This window comes from Onychomys torridus, chromosome 18 (genome assembly GCF_903995425.1).
Source record: "Onychomys torridus chromosome 18, mOncTor1.1, whole genome shotgun sequence".
Classification (NCBI taxonomy): Eukaryota; Metazoa; Chordata; class Mammalia; order Rodentia; family Cricetidae; genus Onychomys; species Onychomys torridus.
The window spans coordinates 52141798-52165011 of record NC_050460.1 but is presented as its reverse complement, the minus strand read 5'-3'; positions in this window follow the sequence as shown (position 1 = coordinate 52165011).

Genomic DNA, 23214 nt, shown 5'->3' with positions numbered 1-23214 from the left:
TGTCTAGCTACTGGCCAATCAGCACTTTACTTATACAGAGTGATATCCACAGCACTTCCCCTTTTCTTTTTTTTTAAAAGCAAGGTTTTATATAGTAAAATTTTAGAAGTGCTGTGGATATCACTCTGTATAAATAAAGTGCTGATTGGCTAGTAGCTAGACAGGAAGGATAGGGTAGGCGGGACAAGGAAGAGAAGAAGGCTGGGAACAGGAAGGCTGGGAGGAGACACTGCCAGCCGCTGCAAGGAGAAGCAATATGTAAAGACACCGATAAGCCACAAGCCACATGGCAAAGTATAGATTAATAGAAATGGGCTAAATATAAGAGTAAGAGCTAGACAATGGTAGGCCTGAGCTAATGGCCAAGCAGTTTAAATAATATAAGTGTCTGTATGATTATTTTATATGTGGGTAATGGGACCACAGGGGCTTGGTTGGCACCTGGAGAGAAGTTCTCCAACTACATACTGTCTTTTTGTTTGCAAGTTCTGCCTATCCTCTATCTGCCTAGCTATTGGTCAGTCAGCTCTTTATTAACAATGGGAGCAGCACATCTTCACTGTGTACAAAAGGATTATTCCACAGCAGACCACACCTCCTGATCCTTCCCAAACAGTTCCACTAACTGGGATGAAACACTCAAACATATGAACGCATGTAGGTTATTCTCATTCATGCCACAATACCAATTTTTATTTCACACTGGGCAAATCACAACCTCCTGTAAAACCAACTCCAGGAGATCCAGTGTCCTCTTCTGGTTTCCTTGGGCACCTGTGCTTATGTGCATGCACACACACACAAACACACACACACACACACACACACACACACACACACACACATTTTAAAAAATAAAATAGAAGGCCATTCATCTGATAAGTTGAACTGCATCTGCCTCCAGCATCTGCCCCATAATTTTTTTTTTTCAAGACAGGGTTTCTCTGTGTAGCTTTGCACCTTTTCCTGGAACTTACTTGGTAGTCCAGGCTGGCCTCGAACTCACAGAGATCCACCTGCCTCTGCCTCCTGAGTGCTGGGATTAAAGACGTGCGCCACCACTGCCCAGCTCTGCCCCATAATTTGATTGGCATTTTCCAAATTAATCTCTCATAAAAATTCCACTGTAGGAGCCACTGAGAAGAGCACTTGCCACCAAGTGTGATGTCCTGAGTTCAATCTCTGGGACCCATATAGTGGAAGGAGAGAATTCACTCCTTCAAATTGTCCTCTGACCTCTACATACATGTCATACTATGCATGGCCACACACATGCATATGGACACACACATAAAATAAGTACAATTTTAATAAGAAAACAATTATTTCAAGTAGCTGCATGATTGTTTCAGTCTGAAAACCTGGCAGATGTTCAGACCCTTAGTGATGAGATTCTCCCTCCATTGCCTGCCATTCTCATGATCCTGTGGTGCACAGCTGTCCACCCTAGTGACGCATTCCTCAGCCAAATTGTGATGGTTAATCTTCAGTACCAAGTTGATGGGATTTAAAATCCCTATGGAAACAGCTCTGTAAATGGCTATGAGGGTCTTCTAGTGAATTAGCCCTTTGCAGAACCATCGCTATGATCTCATCATTGTGGCCACCCCAGTGTGATCCCTGGTGCCTGCTGACAGTTCATTCCTGCTGTCCACCCATGCTCTGGATGCCCATACTCATGCATACTTTCCTTGTCTACTGATTTGCTTTCTTTAGGTACATCAGCCTTCCTACGATCTCAGCATTCGTGGGGAGAATGTTTGTCAGGCATGCACAGTTGAAAGCTGAGTGTCCTCAGAGGATGCTCACCCTCTCTGTTGTCTAAATCTATACCATGACAACACTGTAGGCTTGGTGTTGATGCGTTTGTCTAATATACTTTATCAATAAAAAAAAATAGGGAGTCAGATATTGGGGAAAGAACATGAAAGATCAGAGAAGCAGCGGAGCAGCCTCCAGTGACTTCCTACCTCTTCAGGTCCTCCATCCAAAGGGTCTAAGATACTCTCTCAGCCCCACCTTACCTGTCTCCTATCTGTCCACAGTCCTCCAAACCTCTGTGGTTTGGTTAATTTGGGTCAGCTAGTGGCTAGCTCCACCCTCTGACTCCAAGCAAGCTTTATGGTCAGAATGTAATCAAAATATCACATGTTTTAGCTTTTTTAGTGTTATTTTCCAACTTCAGCAGATATTCTTGAGGAACAGTGATGGCCCTGTCTTCACTTTTGAGTTTTTACTGAGCATCTTTCTTTTCTGTCCTCAAATTCTTGGTTTCTAGACATTGGCTGAAACAGCCCCATTGCTCTTTCTCCCTGGCACTACCACATGACTGTGACCTTGTGACTGAAAACACATTAAATGTGACAGTTCAGAGGGTTAAAATAATAGCCCAACAGTCATTGAAGTCACACGGGTGTAAACAACAGCCAGCCATTCTGATAGGAACCCTGGTGTTTCTATTTTCTGGCTACACTGAGATCCCCATTTTCCCAAGGTTGAACACACTTTATAGTTCACCCCGATGACCAGTTGTGAAGCTTGGACAGACTTTAATTTCATGGACAGGGCAAAATATGAGAACTAATTTTTAAGTGTCCAGTTTTAAATATATAAAATGTAAGCTGATTTATACTCTGACATTTGTTTGACTTTTGTAGTATGAAGCCCTGTTTATTCAAGTTACTTAGTTGTTTTTAGCTCTTCTAGATGCTTCCTTATCTCCTGTGCCTTTCCTGGTTGTGCTGGATAGTTTTGTGTCAAGCTTGACACAAGCTAGAGTCATCTGAGAGGAGGGGGCCTCAATTGAGAAAATGCTTTCATAAGATTGGACTGTAGGCAAGCCTGTAGTGCATTTTCTTAATTAGTGATTCATGGTCCATTGTGGGTGGGGCCATCCCAGGCCTGGTGGTCCTGGGTTCTATAAGAAAGCAGGCTGAGCCTGCCGGTAAGCAGCACCCCTCCGTGGCCTCTGCATCAGTTCCTGCCTCCAGGTTCCTGCCCTGACTTCCTTTGACATGGAACTGTGAACAAAATCAACCCTTTCCTCCCAAAGTTGCTTTTGGTCATGGTGTTTCATTCCAGCAACAGTAACACTGAGTAGGACACTGCTCCCACACCCACTCATTCCACTCACATCCATCATCTCTGTCTACACAACCAAAGAATATTTCACTCTGAAAAGGCTCAAGCTACTGAAGACAATTGCCTCTCTGGAGCTCTGGAAAGAACTACTAAGTCTGGGAAAAAGGTGAATTACGTTATTGTAAAATAGTTCCCTTGTTTCACTCAGGAAGAGGAGAGAGCAGATCAGTGTCACTCACAGATGTATCACTTGTACAGATCTCACACCCTAGTGTGGAAGAGTTATCAACATTATGCAGTCTGTGCTCCCCAGAGCTCTCTTTGCAGGGCGGGAAAAGCAAGTTCATGAAAATCAAAGACACCATTTCCTGAATCATCATTAAGCCAGTTTGAATTCCTCTGGGACATAACTAGCACAGAATTAATTTTTTTGTGAATAGAAATGCAAGCTTTATCTTAAATTAAAATTTTCCTCCAAAGGATTTGCTTAATAAGTTGCTAAAGAAAAACAATGAAAGCAGCAGTGGTGTTACACACGGCAGCAAAGTGAAACAGCAGTGTTTGGATGGACCTACATGGGCATTAGGTTTTCTAATGGTGGGATTTCAAATTTTCAGTGCAGAGAGGAAGTGGAGAGTTGTATCTTTTGAGTTCTGCCCCAACTGTGAGACATTCTTATAGCAAAAACTATGACCTGCCTACAGAAATTGGATACTGGTGAACTTCAATGTAGTGTTTCATTTTCATGGCTTAAGGGTTTTGTTCAATAAGATAGTCACAAACAGGTTATAAAAAAATTTAGGTAACCCGGTGGTGGTGGCATATGCCTTTAATACCAGCACTTGGGAGGCAGAGCCAGGCAGATCTCTATGAGTTCAAGGCCAGCCTGGTCTACAAAGCAAAATTCAGGATAGGCACCAAAAAACTACACAGAGAAACCCTGTCTCAAAAATACAAACAAAAAAAATTTAGGTATTAAATTGTGGCCTTTGGTGTTCTGCCTAGACTCTGACTCTAAAGGTCAAACTGTTAAATATCTTAATTGATTTTTCCTATTTCTGTGAACCACCTGGCCTGTGACAGTAACCTGGAAAGGACTCCGATCACTCTGCTCCCTGAATGCCTTCATCTAAAGTCACACTGCTGGGCCATTTGAATAGAGGATGGAGATAGAGTACAAGAAACAGTCTTTGGGTACCACAGTTTTAGGTACAGGGTTTTTTGTTTGTTTGTTTTTTGTTTTTTGTTTGTTTGTTTTTATTGGTTTTGCTCTGTTTTGTGTAAGGAATGATGTATAAGTTTCTCTTCTGGAGATTGCTTTTTATCAGTGGTATTAAGTTTTGGATATGAAGTGTTCCCCCCAAAGGCTGTATCCTGGACAACCTAACTGCTGAGAAGTAACAGGATCATGACGGCACTTGCATTATCAGTGGGTTCCCCTACTGACAAGTTTGTACCAAATGGGATATTAAGAGGTGGTCCCCGTCTGGAGGAGGGAAATCACAGGGAATGTGCTTTGAAGTGTGGGTCCTGTCCCAGACATCTCATCTCTCCCCTTCTTCTTCTTCCTCCCCTTACCCATCCTGCCCTCTCTTTTCCACATCCAGATTGCCATGAAGGGATGCCTTCTCTCTTTGCTCCATCACATTCTTATTTTCTCTGACAGTCACCTCAAAGAAGGATGTTTCAACCTTGTCTTGAGCCCAAATGTAATGGAGTCAGTTGACCATGGGATGAAACTGTGAGTTAATCAAATATTTCCTCTTAAGTTGTTTTTCTCGGTTATTTTGATATAGTTGATGAAGATTAACTAACATAGATTTATGGAGTATTAGAAAATGAACATTCATTTCTTCAACCCAGTTGTCACTGTAGCCCAAGAGTAGATTATGGAAGAAAATACAACAATATTATTCTAATAATTTTTAAACAATATCTAACTTTTATTTGGCTTTTATAATATTTACATTACTTGTCTTTTATAACGTGTAAGGAATCTTTGTATATATGAGCTCATGAAACACAAGTAATAGTGAAACAAAGTATTATCTCAATTTTGACTATATGATAACAAAACCAGAAAGCTTATTTAAGTTGAGCGCATTTGCAAGAACTAGGGTATGCCGTTGTCTCTCTGCCCCAGCATCTGGGCAATGTAATCACTGTGAGATGATCACATGAGGACCAAAAGGAGACAGACAAAACTGCATGTCCATGGTGCATCTGCCATCCTTCGGAGTTAAAGTCACACTCACATAAAGATGTTATTTGTTCCCAAAGAGTCACATTGCTGTTTGTTATTGTGAGCTGTACCATTCTCTATGGGCTCATCCTCTCTCTCCCACTGGTTGCTTCTAGTCCTGAGTCAGGGCCTGCCTCCAGTCCATCATGTGATGCCTGCCTTTGTTTCTACAATGGCCAGCTGTATCTTTGCCTATTCAATCTTTCTGAGTCACTCTGTTTATGAGAAGAGTCACATGGCTGCTGGTCCCATTGAGTAGGATCAGGCAGATGAAAGGATGCATGGATCCCCAGGCTGTACAGATAAAAGACTTGATGAAGCTATGAGGTTAGCATATAGCAACAGCAAAGACAGCCTAGGAAAGCACCAGAGAGGAACAGGGCTTCTAGCATCATGTCCCTGGATCCTTTCTCAATTGCACAGAAGGTGCTTACTCCTCAGGTCCTAACCACCAAGCAAGACATGACCACTCGGATTCAGAACTGTGTCTTCAAATGTGTGTTCTTTATACTTTTGTTCACATCTGCTGTGGAATAATCCTTTTGTACACTGTGAAGATGTATTGCTCTCATTGTTAATAAAAAGCTGATTGGCTGATGGCTAGGCAGGATTTTCAGGGCAGAGAGAATTCTGGGAAAAAGAGGAGTCATCTCAGGATTTGCAAGGAGATGAAGAAGAAGCAGATGAACTTGCTGTACTGACAGAAGGTATCAAGCCATGTGGCAGAGTGTAGATAAGAAATATGGGTTAATTTAAGTTGTAAGAGTTAGTGAGTAACAAGCCTAATCATATCAGCCAATCATATATAATTAATAATAAGTCCCTGTGGGGTTATTTGAGAATCGGCTGGCAGGACAGAAAAGTCTGCCCACACACATTGTCCAAACCTGCCCATTGACCAGATTCAATGATAGAAATCAAGAAAAATCTCAGCCAGGCACAGACACTCTATACATACATCTTCTAAACACAATGCTAACAAGCTGAGATATGCCATTCCAATCCACCTTGCACACCAGCATAAGAACACAGCATACTTCATTTGGGTTAAACCAAGAGTCCTCCCCACCCTGGTTTTCCAAGGATGAGCACAACTGAGAAAAACAGTTTTGATTTCCTGTTTTAGTCACGCAGTTGATGATGGTCCACAAACGTTAAATAGAAAGTCCTAGAAATAAACCATAAGTTTAAAATTGCATGCCATCTGGATAGCATAATGAAATCTTGTGCCATCCTTCTACATTCTTTATGGGACATAAATCATCCCCCTTCCTGAGTATCCATACTGTAAACACCACCCACCTGTTCTTCACTTAGTAGCAGCCCCAGTTATCTGGTCAACCATTGCAGTGTTACAGTGTCCCTTATTTTACTGATTAATAGTCCCAAAGCACAAGACGAGTACTGTCTGAGCAACCCCTACTCTGCACTTTGTTCCTACAGATGTGTCCGATAAATGGAATAATACATTATGTGGCTGTTGCTAAAATTCCTTCCCGAGTGGGGGGAGCAAACATAAGACAAATCTCCCCTTCCTCCTAAGGTCACAACAACAAACTAAGGCTCAATTCCACCAATGTTCATTCTGGGGGAACCCCTGAGTTGACTGGACTTCCTGATAGCTCATGGGTGAGGGGTTCCTTACTGGAATGTGGGTGCTCCTTTCCAAAAGTCCTTACAGGCCAGTCTTTACTCAGCCTGGATGGTGGCTGTCCCACAGCTCCATCGGTGGGTCTGCCTTCCCCTAGACTTCCCTGGCCTCCATAGGCCAGTCTCTGTCCCAGGCCATGAGGCTGAGAGCCATTAGGGCAGAGTCGCATACAGCACATGGTAGGGGACAGATGGAACTCACACAGGGCTGCTGACACACACACACACTATAAGGGGTGTAAACAGTCACCAAGCTCAACTGGGATGACCTTTGGCAAGTAGACGCAGCTGAACTCCTGAAGATGGTGGTGGCTCGGCTCAGAGAATAATCATGGAAAACAGTGCTCCTGTGTTGAGTAACCTTGTCACTGTTTAGCATGATCTTTCCACAGTCCTTCAAAACCCAAGTAAAGGGTATTTTATAATATTTTACACTAACTTAAGGTGTGTGTGTGTGTGTGTGTGTGTGTGTGTGTGTGTGTGTGTATGTGTGTGTGTGTGTGTTGGTACACACATACCAAATACCATGGTGCAAATGTAGAGGTCAACTTTCCATATACTGTGTGGTTCCTGGGAATAAAACACAAGTTGTCAATCACAGTGGCAAATGTCCTTACCCCCGAGCCACCTCAGTGCTCTTGTAATCAGTGTTTTTCATTTCCATTTTATAGCTAAAGAGGCAGCAAGAAATGCAAGGATGTAGCTGAGTTCATGGCAGACCTGGGCTTCTGGTGCAGAACTGCACATTCCAGCCTTGGTGACCTTCTGGAACATGGAGAGCAGTTATAAAATCCTGGTGACTCAAATTAGGAACACAATTTTATGTTTAATTTGGTTGCTAAGTCACGGAAGTAGGTACAGACTGACCTTGGGCCAGGTTTCTAGATGTAGCCTGTTCCTTTCAAAATGATTACTGTATGATTTTGAACCATTATTTCTACCATGAATTCATTTAAAAATCCAGTGGAAAGTTTGCACATTTGGTCTTCAAGAAAAATAAGGACACAAACATGGACACACACACATGTGTGTGTGCATGCACACAGACACACACAGACATGGACACACACAGATAAACACATGCACACATACAGATACCCATATGCATGCATATGATACACAGACACACAGACACACATATATGGATGCATATAGACACACACATACACAAATAGTGCATAGGGTTGTGGACTCCTTAAGCCTTATTCAAACATCCAAAGTTAAGAACCCATAACTCCACAGTCTCAGCTCCTTGAACTACAGATTTCTAACATGCCTTGAACTATGGATTTCTAACATGCCTACGATGCAAAATGCAATCCTGTATTTTTAATGATATTTAGAGAAATCAATTTTCCCCTGCTTCAGCAGCAAAACCAGAGTTCAGAATTAAACCAGCAAGTGGATTTACTTCTAAAAAAAGATCATTGAAGAGCAACCCACAGCCAAACCCACACGACACGTCCCCTCAGAAACAAATCCTCATTACTTAATTTGAAGTACCCCATTTCTACCCCACACACAAAGTGTTATTATTAGCAGGCAAAAAAAAAAAAAAATGCACGATGACCTGGGTTTTAAGCAAATATTGATTTGAGGTTTATGGGATCTATATGCTTCTGTAGGAAAAACAAGAACTACATAGATAAAGATTAATAGGGTTAAGGCTAGAGAGATGGCTCAGCAGTTAAGAACACTAGTTGTTCTTCCAGAGGACCCAGGTTCAATTCCAGCTCACGACTGTCTGTAACTCCAGTTCCAGGGTACCTGACACCATCTTACAGACATACATGCAGGCAAAACACCAGTGAACACTAAAAAGATTGATAGGGTTTGCAAATCCTTCAGAGGCCCAAGCTCTGACGCACATGGGTGGGGAGGTAAGACACATACTGTCTGAAAAACTAATTTCAGTTTCTCGGAGAGAACTGCTTCTTGTACATGCAGCCACATGCCATTTGGAGAAGGACAGCCAGGGACTTGAGAAAGCCCTTAGCTGGAAGGGGTGGTGCCAGGGACCAACAGCCGTGGTGGAAACTTATGGCTGGTGGAGTTTAGTGGACAGCCTCATGCTAAAGCCTCACAACGGATTCTGGGAAGCTGACCGCGCACACGAGGCCTCAGTATTGTTCGACTAGAAACAGAAAAGGTGTAGAAACAGCACAAATACACAGTGGACCCAGCATGTCTGCAGTGCGGGGTTTTTCAGAAGAATATTTACATCACCAATATTAAAATGGAAAGCCAGTGACATAGAGAGCAAAGCAGGCAGTTTTAAAACTATGTTTTAGCCTGACTCCATAATTGTAGGACAAAGAAATTGTATGTCAGTATTCCTTGGGGAGAAAAAAAAAAAAGTCTACTTAGCAAAAAAAGTCAATGGTTGTCATTTCTCTGTGGTAAGGTTTTAAGGATTTATTTTAATTGTTAATTATGTGTGTGTGAGACAGTGAGAGACAGAGAGTCACAGACACACGCACACACACACACACACACACACACACACACACACACACAGAGAGAGAGAGAGAGAGCAGGTGTCCTTAGAGCCCAGAGGTATCAGATTTTCCGAAGTTTCCAGTGCTTGTGAGCACCTGACAGGAAGCCTGGAAACCAAACTCCAAACTTCTTCAAGAGCAGTACACACTCTCAACTGCTGAGCCCTCTAGGATACATTTTTCTTTAAAAAAAAATAAATAAAAATAAAAATTCTGTAGGTCAATTTTTTTTCCCCAGTGAGTGTGTTCTTCCCATAGTCAGAATGAAAAGTAATAAAGTTTTTCATTATCTGACAAAAAAAAAAACCACCTTTTTTTGTGAAAACGCATTGCCTAGGGTTTCTGCTTTTGTTTTTGCTGTGCTTTAAAAGTCCAACTTGTTTCATTTTAGTGTGTTTACATGCATCTGTCTTGATATGTTGCGGTTTAAATATGCAAGCTCTCACCTAGTGACCTTGACCGTCTCTGAAAACTGAAATAGAGGACGAGGACACAAGGAATTGTCGTGTTGGGGGATGACACACGAGGAATTGTCGTGTTGGGGCATGACAGGAATTGTCGTGTTGGGGCATGACCACACGAGGAATTGTCGTGTTGGGGCATGACACACGAGGAATTGTCGTGTTGGGTGAAGGATTGTTGGGCATGACACCGAGGAATTGTCGTGTTGGGGCATGACCCGAGGAATTGTCGTGTCGGGGCATGACACACATGAGGAATTGTCGTGTTGGGGCATGACACACGAGGAATTGTCGTGTTGGGGCATGACACACGAGGAATTGTCGTGTTGGGGCATGACACACGAGGAATTGTCGTGTTGGGGGATGACACTACTTAGACTCACAGAGAAAAAGAGGGAATAGATACTCCCGCTTGGTAAACAGGACTGACCCATCCCGTGGCCTCCACCACTAAGAGATGATTACCTATTTGCACAAGGTGTATGGAAAGAAAATTAGTTACAGGAAACAGCCTCTGCTCTGGAAAGGTATAACTTCTAGACCTTACACGGGACAGGTGTAGAATGCACTCCTAATTAAGAGTCTGAGCTTACATAGCATAAGTGGTCTCTTATAGTGTTAGTGAATTCTTCAATTGTCCTTCTACCTCAGACACACACACACACACACACACACACACACACACACACCTTTCCATAATGTGCCCTGGAGTAGCTTCAATCCTAGGATGATCTGTACGCATATTCTCATATACTTTACCAGTAAACACTAACTATTTAGTAGATAATATTGAATGTTGAAACTATTGAGTACTTATTTGAAAAAAATGGCTCAGCAGGTAAGGGTACTGGTCACCAAGCCTGACAACCTGAGTTGGATCCTGAGAGAATTGATCTCTAAAAACCATCTCCACCCTGCACACCATGGTACACACACACACACACACACACACACACACACACACACACACACAAAGCCCATTTTAAAAAAGGGTGAATTTTAAAAAAGGTAGGGAGCAGGGCAGGCCATTATGTTGCCTGAGTGTGTGAAATAAGGAGTGTTGAATGAAAGAATTTGATCTGTGAAAACATGCCAAACACAACCACAATTATTAAAGCAACGGTCACTTTAAAACACAAAAGTAAAGTATCACAAGTGGCTTTGGATTAAGAAGACCCTTGTCCAAGGTTTGTGTTCTGAGAGAATGCAGGGGAGTGTATTACTGTAGGGTGTGCTGACTTGTCTTATAGGGGTAGGTCTCGTCAGGCCTTGAACCCTTGTCTCTATTCTTGCTGTTTTTAATCTCCTGACTTTTCCAAAATGAATAGCTAGCGGTGTTTTAGGCCTTCTGAAATTGGCTCAGAATTATTTCCACTGAGTGACGTTCCTTAACATGAACCGGAAGTGGTCAAAGCTTTTTTTCTTTTGCTAACTATAGACTCTGGATGATCACAAACTTCATCTGAGGACTAGAGCGATTGCTCAGAAGGTGAAGTGCTTGCCACATGACTACAAGGGCCTGGGTTCAGATCCATAGCACTTAACAAAAAGCCAGGAATGGTAGCATATACCTGTCACCCCAATGCTGGAGGGTGGAGACAGGAGGATTGTGGAGGCTCACTTGCAAGCAGTCTAGACAAAATGGCAAGCTCCAGGCTCAGTAATCAACCCTATCCCAAAAATAAAGTGAAGTGACTAAAGAAGAAACAGGAAGTTGACCTCTGGCATGTGCAGGCAAAAGCACCTGTGCACACAACTTCATTTGAGGCAAGGCCAGTCAGTGTTAAATCTGCAACCTAGATCTAAGGGAGGCACCTGTCAAGAAATGTTAATCCATGTTGCTTCTGTGCATCTAACTTTACAAGTGCATTTTTTTTTTTACAACCCAATCTACTGGATCCACATGACATGCTGCTCCATTTCAGTATGTGCTCAACTGGAAAGGACAAGCTCAGATGAGGTCTCCAAACTCCAAACTTCCAAGACAACACACACACACACACACACACACAGAGAGAGAGAGAGAGAGAGAGAGAGAGAGAGAGAGAGAGAGAGAGAGGATGCAGTTGGAATTCATGCTAGATTTCTAGGAAAGCCTGACATTTTGAGTTATCTATCATCAACCTACAAAAAAAAATAATTTGTGGTTCAGAAAAATTCGCCCCAGAATATACAAACACCCCTGGGCAGCTGCTAACTACAGAATGATGCCATAGGGGTGTTGGTCTTGTTCACAGCTATTACAGTGCTGGAGATGAATGGAAATTAATCCACTGTGTGTTCATATCCTGAATGTTACACCCGGAATACCCTTTCATATAATAGCCTGTGCTCTAGGCCAGAGAACGGGAGATAAAAGGAGGTCATTAACTCAAATACTGAACGATAATGGAATTTTCTTCTTAATCAGATTTTCTGATTACCTAAGCCTTTGGCAGAACCAACTCTCACAAAAAATCAGCTTTCTGAAATGTCTGAGTCATTCTGAAGCGTGCACTACAGAGAACGAACTAACTCTGTTTCAAGGTTTTGCGGTCATCATTCCACACACTAACATGTGTGTGCATGTGTGTGTGTGTGTGTGTGTGTGCGTGTGTGTGTGTGTGTGTTCACATGTGCATGACATAACCTATTTTTAAACTCTTTCCTGAAACGATTCCAGTTCTGTTTGGGATTGGAGATGGCTACTTAATAAATAAATCTGCCTGCCTTTTATATGCCAGCAATTCCTATCTGCTATGATTGGTGGGTCCAGGTTGGTTGTGTTTTTTTTCCCCAGACAGCTTTTCTGAGTTCTAGATGTTTATTCTTATTCTATATCTTTGTCTGGAGTTTGTGGGAGGTATTTGTGCGCCCTGAATAAGAAACGCCATCTGGGGTTCGTTTCTTCAGTTCTGTTCAGAAAGAACATTTTGGGCATGTAAATCTCAAACTGCTGAGTGGCTCTCTGGCTGCTTCTGATAAAATCTAATGGAAATCAGGGTCATGCCGTCCGTCCTCCCCCCCCCCACGCCCCGGGTGTTCTCCTGTCTGTGATACGACCTGTTTGAATAGCCTCTAATGGCATCAGGTTGGCATGCTTCATGTCCCCCTGATAGGCCTGCAGACACACAAATTACCCTGGCTCTGCCTCCTGCCCACAATTACATGTGCTCACTTGTAAATTTCCAGCCAGTACACTTGAGGCCACTTCCTCGAGGTCCAGGAAAGCTGTTATTTTCCATTGGTCTAATGTCTCAAGACTGGGGAAGGCCCAGGCATGGAGTCACTTCGTTTTCTGCATATTTTACACAAATGTAAAAGGTTTGTTTGTTGTTGTGGTGGTGGTGGTGGTTGTTTTAATGTATTTCTGTCTCCAAACTGCCAGGGGATTTACACCTATGTCCTAATTGTGATCAAGGCCCCACTGTCCCTACTCACCATCCCTGAGCCTCAGGAGGCAAACACGTGAGCTACGCTAAGGGTGCATCTTCAGCTAGCCTGCCAGAGAGCAGAAGTCATCCCTGGCTGTCTAGAAGGCAAACTTCCTTTCTCCTACATGAAAGCAATCTAACCGATTCACAATCACCAATAACAGAACCTCTGGTTCAAAGCCTTTCATTTGAAAAGGTTTTAAACACTGAAAAGTGGATGTTGAGTGTAGCTGGAAGTTTTCCTGTGTCCTGCCTGGTCCTGCAGCCACTCGGTCCCAAGTAAACACACAGAGGCTTACACTAATTACAAACTGTATGGCCTATGGCTCAGGCTCATTATTAACTAGCTCTTATAACTTAACCCATTTCTATTAATCTACGTTTTGCCACATGGCTTTGTGGTATTACCTATTCTCTCCCATCTTGCTTCTCCTGGCAGTGGCTAGCAGCATCGGTCCCAACTCCTCCCTTCTCCTCTCTCTGTCTCTCCTGGATTTTCTCACCTGGCTCCATCCTGCCCTGCCATAGGCTAATGTAGCTTTATTTATTAACCAATGAGAGCAATACATATTCACAGCACACAGAAAGACATCCCACAGCAGTTGAAAGCTTAGATGTCTCATCACCCCATCCTTACAATAACAACAAAGTATCTTGAACCCACTGGAAATCAATCACATTTCTTGGGCCATCAGGGAACTGAGGTCTCAGGGCAGCCACTACCTTGAATTCTGAAAAGACTGTAGATAGAAGATACAGCACTGGGTGGCTTAGGGAGCAGAAGCCACATGGGCCATCAGTTCAGATTTGGGGATGAATTTCTCCAGGCTTTATGGATACTGCTACAAAAAGTGTGTGCTGGGGGGTGGGGGCTTTCAATTTCAGAGATATCCCATCACACCAGAGAACATCTTTTCAGGAAACTCAGTCATTTCATAATGAAAATCAAGATAATCACACTAGATACATGTTGAGGAAAGATGGGCAGTAATCATTTGGAAATATAGTCAGTGAGATTTCCACACCAAAATGCAGCACTTCAGTGGCAAAGACTCCAGCAGACCCTAGCTTAGCTTAAGGAAAAAAAAAAACTGTCTAACCCCAGCCCTCTTCAGGTTTGTATCTCATGCAAAGGGATGGAGGACAAACAAGCTGAGGAGTCCGTAGCCCACAGGTAGAGGTCTGTCAAAAACCGACATAATCTTAAGATTGTAGATGTAGCTGGGGAGCTTCTCTCTGGGTCCCACCAAGCCCACCCACCCCCCTGCAGTCCTGCAACCCAATTATAAAATAAACACACAGACGCTTATATTATTTAAACTGTTTGGCCTAATGGCTCAAGCTTCTAGCTAGCTGTACTTACGTCTTAAATTAACCCATTTCTATTCATCTATAAGTTGCCAAGTGACTCGTGGCTTACTGGTATCTTAACATCTTCTCATGGCTGAGGCAGCTGGCAGCGTCTCTCTACCTCAGCCTTCCACTTCGCAGACCTCTCCTCTCTCTTTGTCCCACCTATACTTCCTGTCTGGCTACTGGCCAATTAGCATTTTGTTTATCAATCAGTCATCCACAGCATGTAGATGTTACTTGTCTCCACTCCTTACAGCCTCACTAACCATTTTTCAAACCTCCTTTAAGTATTAAGTCATCGACAAGAAACAGGAACCAATTCCCCATGCACTGGAGAGACCAAACAATCACGGCCTCAGCCAGGGGACCAGCATTAATGTCAACATGGGTGACTCCCAGTGACAGCAGGTGTTTGATGAGCTAGGATGAAACGGTATCTCATGAGCTTCCTTTTATAAATGACTACTCAGGAGCAACTATCAGATCGCAACAGGTCATCCTATGGAATGGTTGGCCTCAGAAGTGTCCAGGTCCCCAGAATAAAAGGGAAATCTGAAAAACTGTCATAGCCCAAGGAAGACACAGTGGCTGTGGGTATCACGGGGTACTGGGATATTAAAAAAAAAAAAAATACTAGGTAGCTGAACACGCCTATAATACTTAAAAGCTGTTTTTAAAACTAAATTCTTTTTTAATGGAAAACAAACATTAACACACTGACAGTAGGTAGGTGGTGGTGCACATCTGTTATCCCGGAACTAGGGAAGTGATACAGGAGGATATGAGGGCTGAAATGCAACTTTGCTGCATCGCAAGACCCTGTAACAAGTTTGGGGATGGTGTGTAGAAAGGTCATTATTTAAAAATTAAGCAAATACAAATACGCTCTGACTTGTAGTTGATTAAAAAAAAGAGCATCAATACTGGTTCATAACTAAAGCAGCAGTTCTCAACCAGGGGTGGCATATCAGATCTCCCCTTTACTAGATATTTACATCATAATTCATAACAGTAGCAAAATTATAGTTACGAAGTAGCAACAAAGTAATTTCATGGTTGAAGGGGAGGGGAGTCAGCACAACATGAGGAACTGTATCAAAGGCTCGTAGCATTAAGAAGATTGGGAACCACTGGCCTAAAGCGAGCTGCCAATCAAGTAAAATAGGCGATGCTATCACAACTTTTCTGTGAATTGAAAGCTGCTTTAAATCCTTTTTTTATTGTAAAACAAAATGTTAACACGTTGAGAACTGGAAAACTAACACACTTGGATTGGTGTGCTTTTTTTTCCCCTGATATTCCTGAGTTTGCAGTCTCAAGAGGAGAAAGTGTGCCAATATGAGGAAAAACAATGTTGTTTCCTGACACCAACACAGTAACAAAACAGGATGAAAAATACAGCTTTAGTCTTCCAAAATGTTTAAATTTAGCTTAAAGTACAGAAACAAATGCCACTGTGTATTAAACTAATCTAAAAGGTTTTAGTTATGGCCTCCAAACTGTTCATTATTTATCCCGCGTTCACTTGGAAGCAACACGGATCGCCTGTCAGTTTGGCCCGGTGCCTCACCTCACCTGTGAGGTGAACTCAAATTCAGTGTGTGATTTCAAGGGGTCCTGTCAGGTGGGGCAAGTGACAAACAGAAAATACTACAGTTGTTCCAGCTCCCAAACTGGAGCACAGACAGAGCTGAGCTAGGGGGACACAAGAGATCAAGAGCAAGGGAGAAATTAGAAGGGTCTTCCTGGAGTGGAGGAGGTGGCGGGTCACCTGAGATCACAGGCTTCCTGGAAACTCCAAGCCCTCGCAGGTGATAGGGGAATTTCTTTTCGGCCATGTTCTCTAGCACAGGAGGCAACATGGGTGAGGCCCTGACTTCCGTGGGAGAACTGTGGAAGTATTCTGTGGTGCATAAACAGCCATCATTTGAAGGGACCCCACCGCCCTGTTACCAGTTGTCACTGTGCACCCCAATGGAGCCAGCTGGAGAGTCCTCAGCCCCTCCTCTGTAGTCGGTATGAATGCGTTAGTGCTCCAGCATACAGGCCTGGAATCTCAGCCACAAGGCTGAGGCAGGGGATCACTGGGTTCAGTTGTATAGTGAGTTCAAGACCAGCCTAAGCAACTTAAGGAGACCTTAGCTCAAAATAAGAAGAAACACATAAAAGGGGTCTGGGGATATAGCTCGCCTAGTGATAGTGGGGTGTGGCGTTCAGTCCCCAGCAGAAAATTAAGCCAAATACATGAAAACCAGAAAGCAACTCTACTCATTGACCCAAAAATTTGGACTAATCATGTACTATTATGTTCCACAGACGAGCTTGGATGCTGTTGTCAAGAGGGTACTGGTCTGCACTGGAACAAACTACAAAGGTCTTGGGGGTCGATGGAATAGATGCTTTTCAGGATCCTGGGCTGGTGCTGGGCAGCCAGCCAGCCATTCAGGAGTCAGCCTCCTGTGGCCCTGCAGCGCCACCTTGCTTTAGGGCCTTAAAACTGGGTTCAGGTTGGAAGACAGGGAAAGTGTACCTACCTGCTTCAGAACATCAGCCTTGCATCAGCTTACCTCCCACCAGCAAAATCCACAGGGCTGGGTGGGCGGGGCATCATGCTCTTTAGCTAGACAGCACTTGCCAGCCACTAGGCTACACCATGGAGGCAGAAGGTACATCTTCCGTGGGGGCTAGCCATCTTGGCCTCCCTGGGGAGATGCAGAAACCTAACACTAATCTGACTCGTTCTCACAGCCGCGAGAATCCAAAGCACAAAGCAGAAAGAATTAACTTCTAATTTCACACCCGCTGAATGGAAGTTACAGTAGCTAAAAATAACATGGAGAAAAGGCATAAAAGCTTTGTGCTAGGATCTCCCAACGTGCTGCCTGGGTCAGAAGCCAGCACTTGCCCTTCGGCCATGGAACACAAATAAATACCGAGGCAGAACTATTCTGTACAGAAATACAAATTAAACATCATCTATTGAGTGACAATGTGACACCCCATCACCTCTGGCCTCATTCCAGCAGCAAAGTCTGGATTCCATCCACCCTTGCTGTACCAACAAAGCAGGCATTTACTACTTTTTAAAAATTCAAGATGGCCTGGTCTTTATTTCCTCTATGTTTATCCCCTTGCCATCCCTAGGAGGCTGGAGGCTGATCCAGTGCCTTCCTGGGTGTCAGAAGGCATTATTTCTACTGACCATCACCATCTTACACGCCAGGGGTTTCCAGCAAAGATCCTGGAGAGGATTTTTGGAACGGTGGTTGTTCGAATTGTTCTGATCAGAGGGTTTCTCTGAGACAGCCACATCATCCTCATTGCACAATGGGGAGCGTCCAGTTGTTGCAATATAATCCCAGTACGAAGAAATTCTCTTTACTATGATGCTCTCTTGGGACTGCTATGGAGATGGCTACTCTGGTTCAACCCTCCCACATTCTTCCATGCTCCAGCAGCCTCTTGGGTGGAGAAGAGGCTGTCATGCCCATTTCCCTCATACCTGTCCCTAGCCAAGGGAACAGGAGACATACTAGGCTCAGGAGAGCTTGGTATCCACGCACCCACTTTCTCGATCCTTACTTTCTTCATGCTTGTTGATGTTGATGTTGTTTACAATAAGGTAAACAGAAGATAACCTCAGTGGGTAATGGTGCTTGCCGCCAAGGCAGATGGTCTGAGTTCGATCCTCAGGTCCCACATCAGGGAAGAAGAGAACTGATTCCCAAAAGTTGTCCTCTGACTCCCACATGCATGGCATGGTGTACAAGAGTACACAGGAGTACACACACACACACACACACACACACACACACAGAGACAGAGAGAGAGAGAGAGACAGAGAGAGAGACAGAGAGAGAGAGAGAGAGAGAGAGAGAGAGAGAGAGAGAGAGAGAGAGAGATCTGAATAGGAAAAGAAGAGACAAGATGAACCTTCTTCCAACTCCCTTCTTGCTCCTGAGTGGGAAGTCCCCGAGGTGTGACAGACCTTCAGGCACAGCCTGGATGTCCGTATCACCCTGTGTGACCCTACTGAAACTCCACTTTCAGGTGAATGAATTCAAGGTCTACACCCCCACCCACAAAGTGACTATTACCTTGCCACAGTGACTGATCAAGACCTCGTGTGTCCCAGAGGACTCAAATCCTGTCACCACAGCTTGGATAATGGTGAAGGACCTACTTGACTTAGTTTTGCTCAGGGGGGTAGGGTTGTATGAAAAAGTCATTTTCCTGTTCGAAACAGAAGGCAGTTCCCATCCCTGCGAGGACTGGCAGTCATCTTGTGCCCATGAAGCAGACTGACTTGAAGGTCCCTAGGAACAGGAGTGAGCACTTGGAAAGAGCAAGGTGGGGACTCTGAGAAAGCTGGTCAGAAAGCTCCCCACAGAGAGGAGACTGAAAAGCACCCAGTTTGGAAACCAGTGCCTGCTGGGTGCTCCCCTACTGTAGACATTTCGATAGTAAGAAACCATATATGATAGTATGGATTTAAATAACTTCCATGCAAATACACACTAATTAATATATATATTCCATTTCAAAGTCACATTTTTGTTATCAGGAGAACATTCCATTGGCATTCTGACTCCAAAGTTACCAGATCAATGGAGCATTATTGGACATGACCCAAGGACATCAAACCTGTTATTTTTGAAACCGTAAGATTATTGCTAATTGCTAATTATTTCAAGCAGTAAGAAGCATCGCATGCTCTTGAACCGAGGTCTCTCATTAGCCATGCTAATTCTGCTGGCCCCCACCCCCAGTCTGGACTCCCCCGACTCTGCTGCTACCAGAACCCCTCTCCTTGTGGCTGGTTCTGTCTTTTGTCTCTGTGTGAGAGCCCTGGAGGAAACATGGGCCAGAGGAGACAGAAAGCCAACATGGCTTCCCCAGCCCACCCACACTTAAACGCCACATAACAGAGATTCATTACAGCCCCCAGTTGCCCACCCACACCCAGCTGTGCAGCTCCGATTCTTTTCTTTACATTCAGTTGACAGCTGCTGATCTAACCTCCACCTATCGGCTCTCGTCCCAATACCTAGCAGATTTGAAGGTGCATGAAACTATTTCCGGGTCCACTTAGCCATCTTTTCTTCCAGGATCCTCCCATGATGAAAATAACTGATGTTGACCCCCCAATAACCAAATTATCCTGGGCAAATTACAGCTTTGTCTTTATTTCTCTTCTGTTGAGTTTCTACACACTGATTCCATTTTCTAGTATGGACCGGCCCAGGCCTTAGTACAGCAGTTCTCAACCTGTGGGTCATGCATGACCCCTTTGGAGCTGAATGACCTTTTCATAGGGGTCACCTAAGACGATCGGAAAACACAGATATTTACATTAGGATTCATACCAGTAGCAAAATTACTGCTATGAAGTGGCAACAAAAATAATTTTATGGTTGGGGGGGTCACCACAACATGATGTACTAAAGAGTAGCCGTATTGGGAAGGTTGACTACCATGCCTTAGTGAAAACAGGAATCACCTCCTAGCCTCTTTAGATTATCTCGGCTTTACCTGTCACCAAAGCCCTCGGTGGCTATGTCCAGCATTTAGTGAGCTCCGGCCAGGTTCCACACAGGTGCACCCTGTTGCTTGCTCCTCATGCTCCGCCATTATATCTACAACATGCTGTGGTACTGAGAGCTAGGGGGCTTACACTCCTGCTTCTCTCCCATCCTGAGAGACTCATGTAACAAACCTTCAACCCATGTAAGACCATGGCTCACAATTAAACTTCCTTTGTGAGTTTATAATGGTAAGGAGCAGCATCCAGTAGGGAAGACTCACTTCGGCGCTGTGGAAGGGACAGCACATCTTGGAGTGGAAGTCGTGGAGGCATGAGAGGCTCATGGCTGTGGCAGGAGGAAAGCAAGGCTGCTTGCTCACATCTCACTGGACCAGGAAGCAGACAGAGAGGACAAGAGGTTGGACTGGGCTATCAGTGTCCCACCCCAACTTCAAGTCCTGCTCCTTCTAGCTAAATCTTACCTCCCCAAAGTTCTGCCATCTCTACCAACAGCACCACCAGCTAGGAACCAAGCATTCAAACACATGAGCCTGTGGAGGCCATTTGAGTCCAAGTCCTAAGACTCTTGATTTGGGGCTGGGCTGTGGCCTACTGGCTAATTTGATGACATTGACTGAGTCACCTGGGCTGATAATCACTGGGGAGGCTTATGGAGCATCTTCCTGGGGACTGTCCTTCCTTCCCAGACTCACTCCACCTTCCCACCATATCCACTGCTCTGATAAAATGGACTTATGTATGAGTATGTGCACTACAGCATTCCCAGTATGAACACGGTTTCATCATGTGCTTTCTTACCGGTTCAGTTGCAATACTGGTACTCTCCAACTGAAAGGTCGCACACATGAACTCTGAAACTGGTTTGTTATAAGAAAAATAAGGAAACAATAACTGGCACATACCGTGCTTGTTAGAAAGTAGGTTAGTGTATCTACTCTCTAAATATTAACTCATCTCATCCTCCCAGCATCTCCAAATGACTTTCCTTCCTTTTTTTTTTAAAAAAAAAAAAAAAAAAAAAGATTTATCTATTTATCATGTATTCACTGTTCTGTTTGTATGTATCCCTGTAAGCCAGAAGAGGGAGCCAGATCTTAATACAGATGGTTGTGAGCCACCATGTGATTGCTGGGGATTGAACTCAGGACCTCTGGAAGAACAGCCAATGTTCTTAACCTCTGAGCCATCTCTCCAGCCCCATGACTTTCCTTCCTAATCACTCATTTACAGCTGTGGAAACAAGACCCAGAAGAGTTCAGTCCAAAGGCACAGAGCAGGCAGGTGATGAGTCTACAGTCCAGCCCCTCCTTGACATGTGTCTTCCCCACTGGACTTGTTACACTGAGCATAAAGCTGCTCCCTTATTTCTCTGCGATTTTGTCTTGTCATGTAAGTCAGCCAAGAACTTTGAGATACTCATCTGTCTCAGCCTCTCGTCAATCTTCTAGTTTCTTCTCTCATTGAAACTTGGCTGGCTTCCCATTCAGGTAATTTGCTAAATCATTAATACAATGATACATCCAGCAAGCAGGCAGAAGGATGCGATCCATGGTAAATCATCAGGGATTTATGTCCAACTTCATCACTCTTGATCCAGCAGTATCGGCTCTCACATCATAACAGTCCCTGTTTATTCCTCTAATCTATGAGAGCAGAGAGGAAATCATTAGTCACCTTAGCAACGGCCAGACATGCTACATAAATCTGAATCAAGTGTTCTGGCAAGCTTATCAGAAAGGGATTCAGCTTTATGGTGCACATTTCCCTTTTAGTGGGTTTATATCAACACTAAATGTTCATTATTTCTTAATTAATATAAATATACTAGAATCTTGCTTTGGGGCCCCTGCAAACTTGCCAAATAGAAATGTCACTTTCCTTCTAAAAAATTTTAATCTGTTTCTTTGTATGTGTGTGTGTGTGTGTGTGTGTGTGTGTGTGTGTGTGTGTGTACGTAGAGTTCAGAAGAAAACCTTGGATGCCACTCCTGAGACACCATTTGTATTTATTTACTTTTGAGACAGAGTCTCTCACTGGTATGGAACTCACCAATTAGGCTAGGTTGATTGGCTTAAGAGCCATAAGGATCCACCTGTCTCCACCAAGCTCAGATTTTTTTTTTTTTCATGAATTTTGAGGATTGAACTCAGGTCCTTCATGATTGCAAGTCCCACTGAGCCCTCACCTCAGGCTATTTCTTTCTTGCCAATCTTTCCATTTGTCTTCCAATCCACAGGGGTCCTTTGGAGGCACGGAGGATGCTTCTCAGGGCCAGCTCTCCCTGTCATCTGACCCCTCAGAGTCATCTCTTCAGATCAGGAGACCTGCATTTACCTGGGGTGAGAAGCTGCTCCGCAGAACCCATCTGCCTAGACCTTGAGTTCTCACTCACCAAACTGGTCCTGATGCTGGCTTATTCTTTGAATGAGAGTCAAGTTACATCTGGGATGCTGCTTCATCTTCAGACCACCCATGCCACGCTGGCAATGACTGGATGTTCATTGCATTTTGAGTCTCTCCATGTTTTTACAGGTCATTAAGACACACGTCCATCAGTAAAACACTACTTGGCTGCACCCACTCGCAAGGCAGAGCCTATAACATGCACCTTCTCATCTCCTTTCATTTTTGGTTTTGTTTTTTAAATACTTTATTTCGACAGTTGGTGATGGCACACACCTTTAATCCCAGCACTAGGGAGGCAGAGGAAGTGGATCTCTGTAAGTCTAGGCCAGAGTGAGTCTACAGAGTGAGTCCCAGGACAGCAAGGGCTATACAGAGAAACCCTGCCTCAAAAAACAAACAAGAAAGAAAGAAAGAAAGGAAGAAAGGAAGGAAGGAAGGAAGGAAGGAAGGAAGGAAGGAAGGAAGGAAGGAAGGAAAGAAGGAAGGAAGGAAGGGAAAAGACTCTATTTCTCTTACTTTATTTGTAGTTTACTGATAACTCTATTAAAATGCATTTCTCAGAACC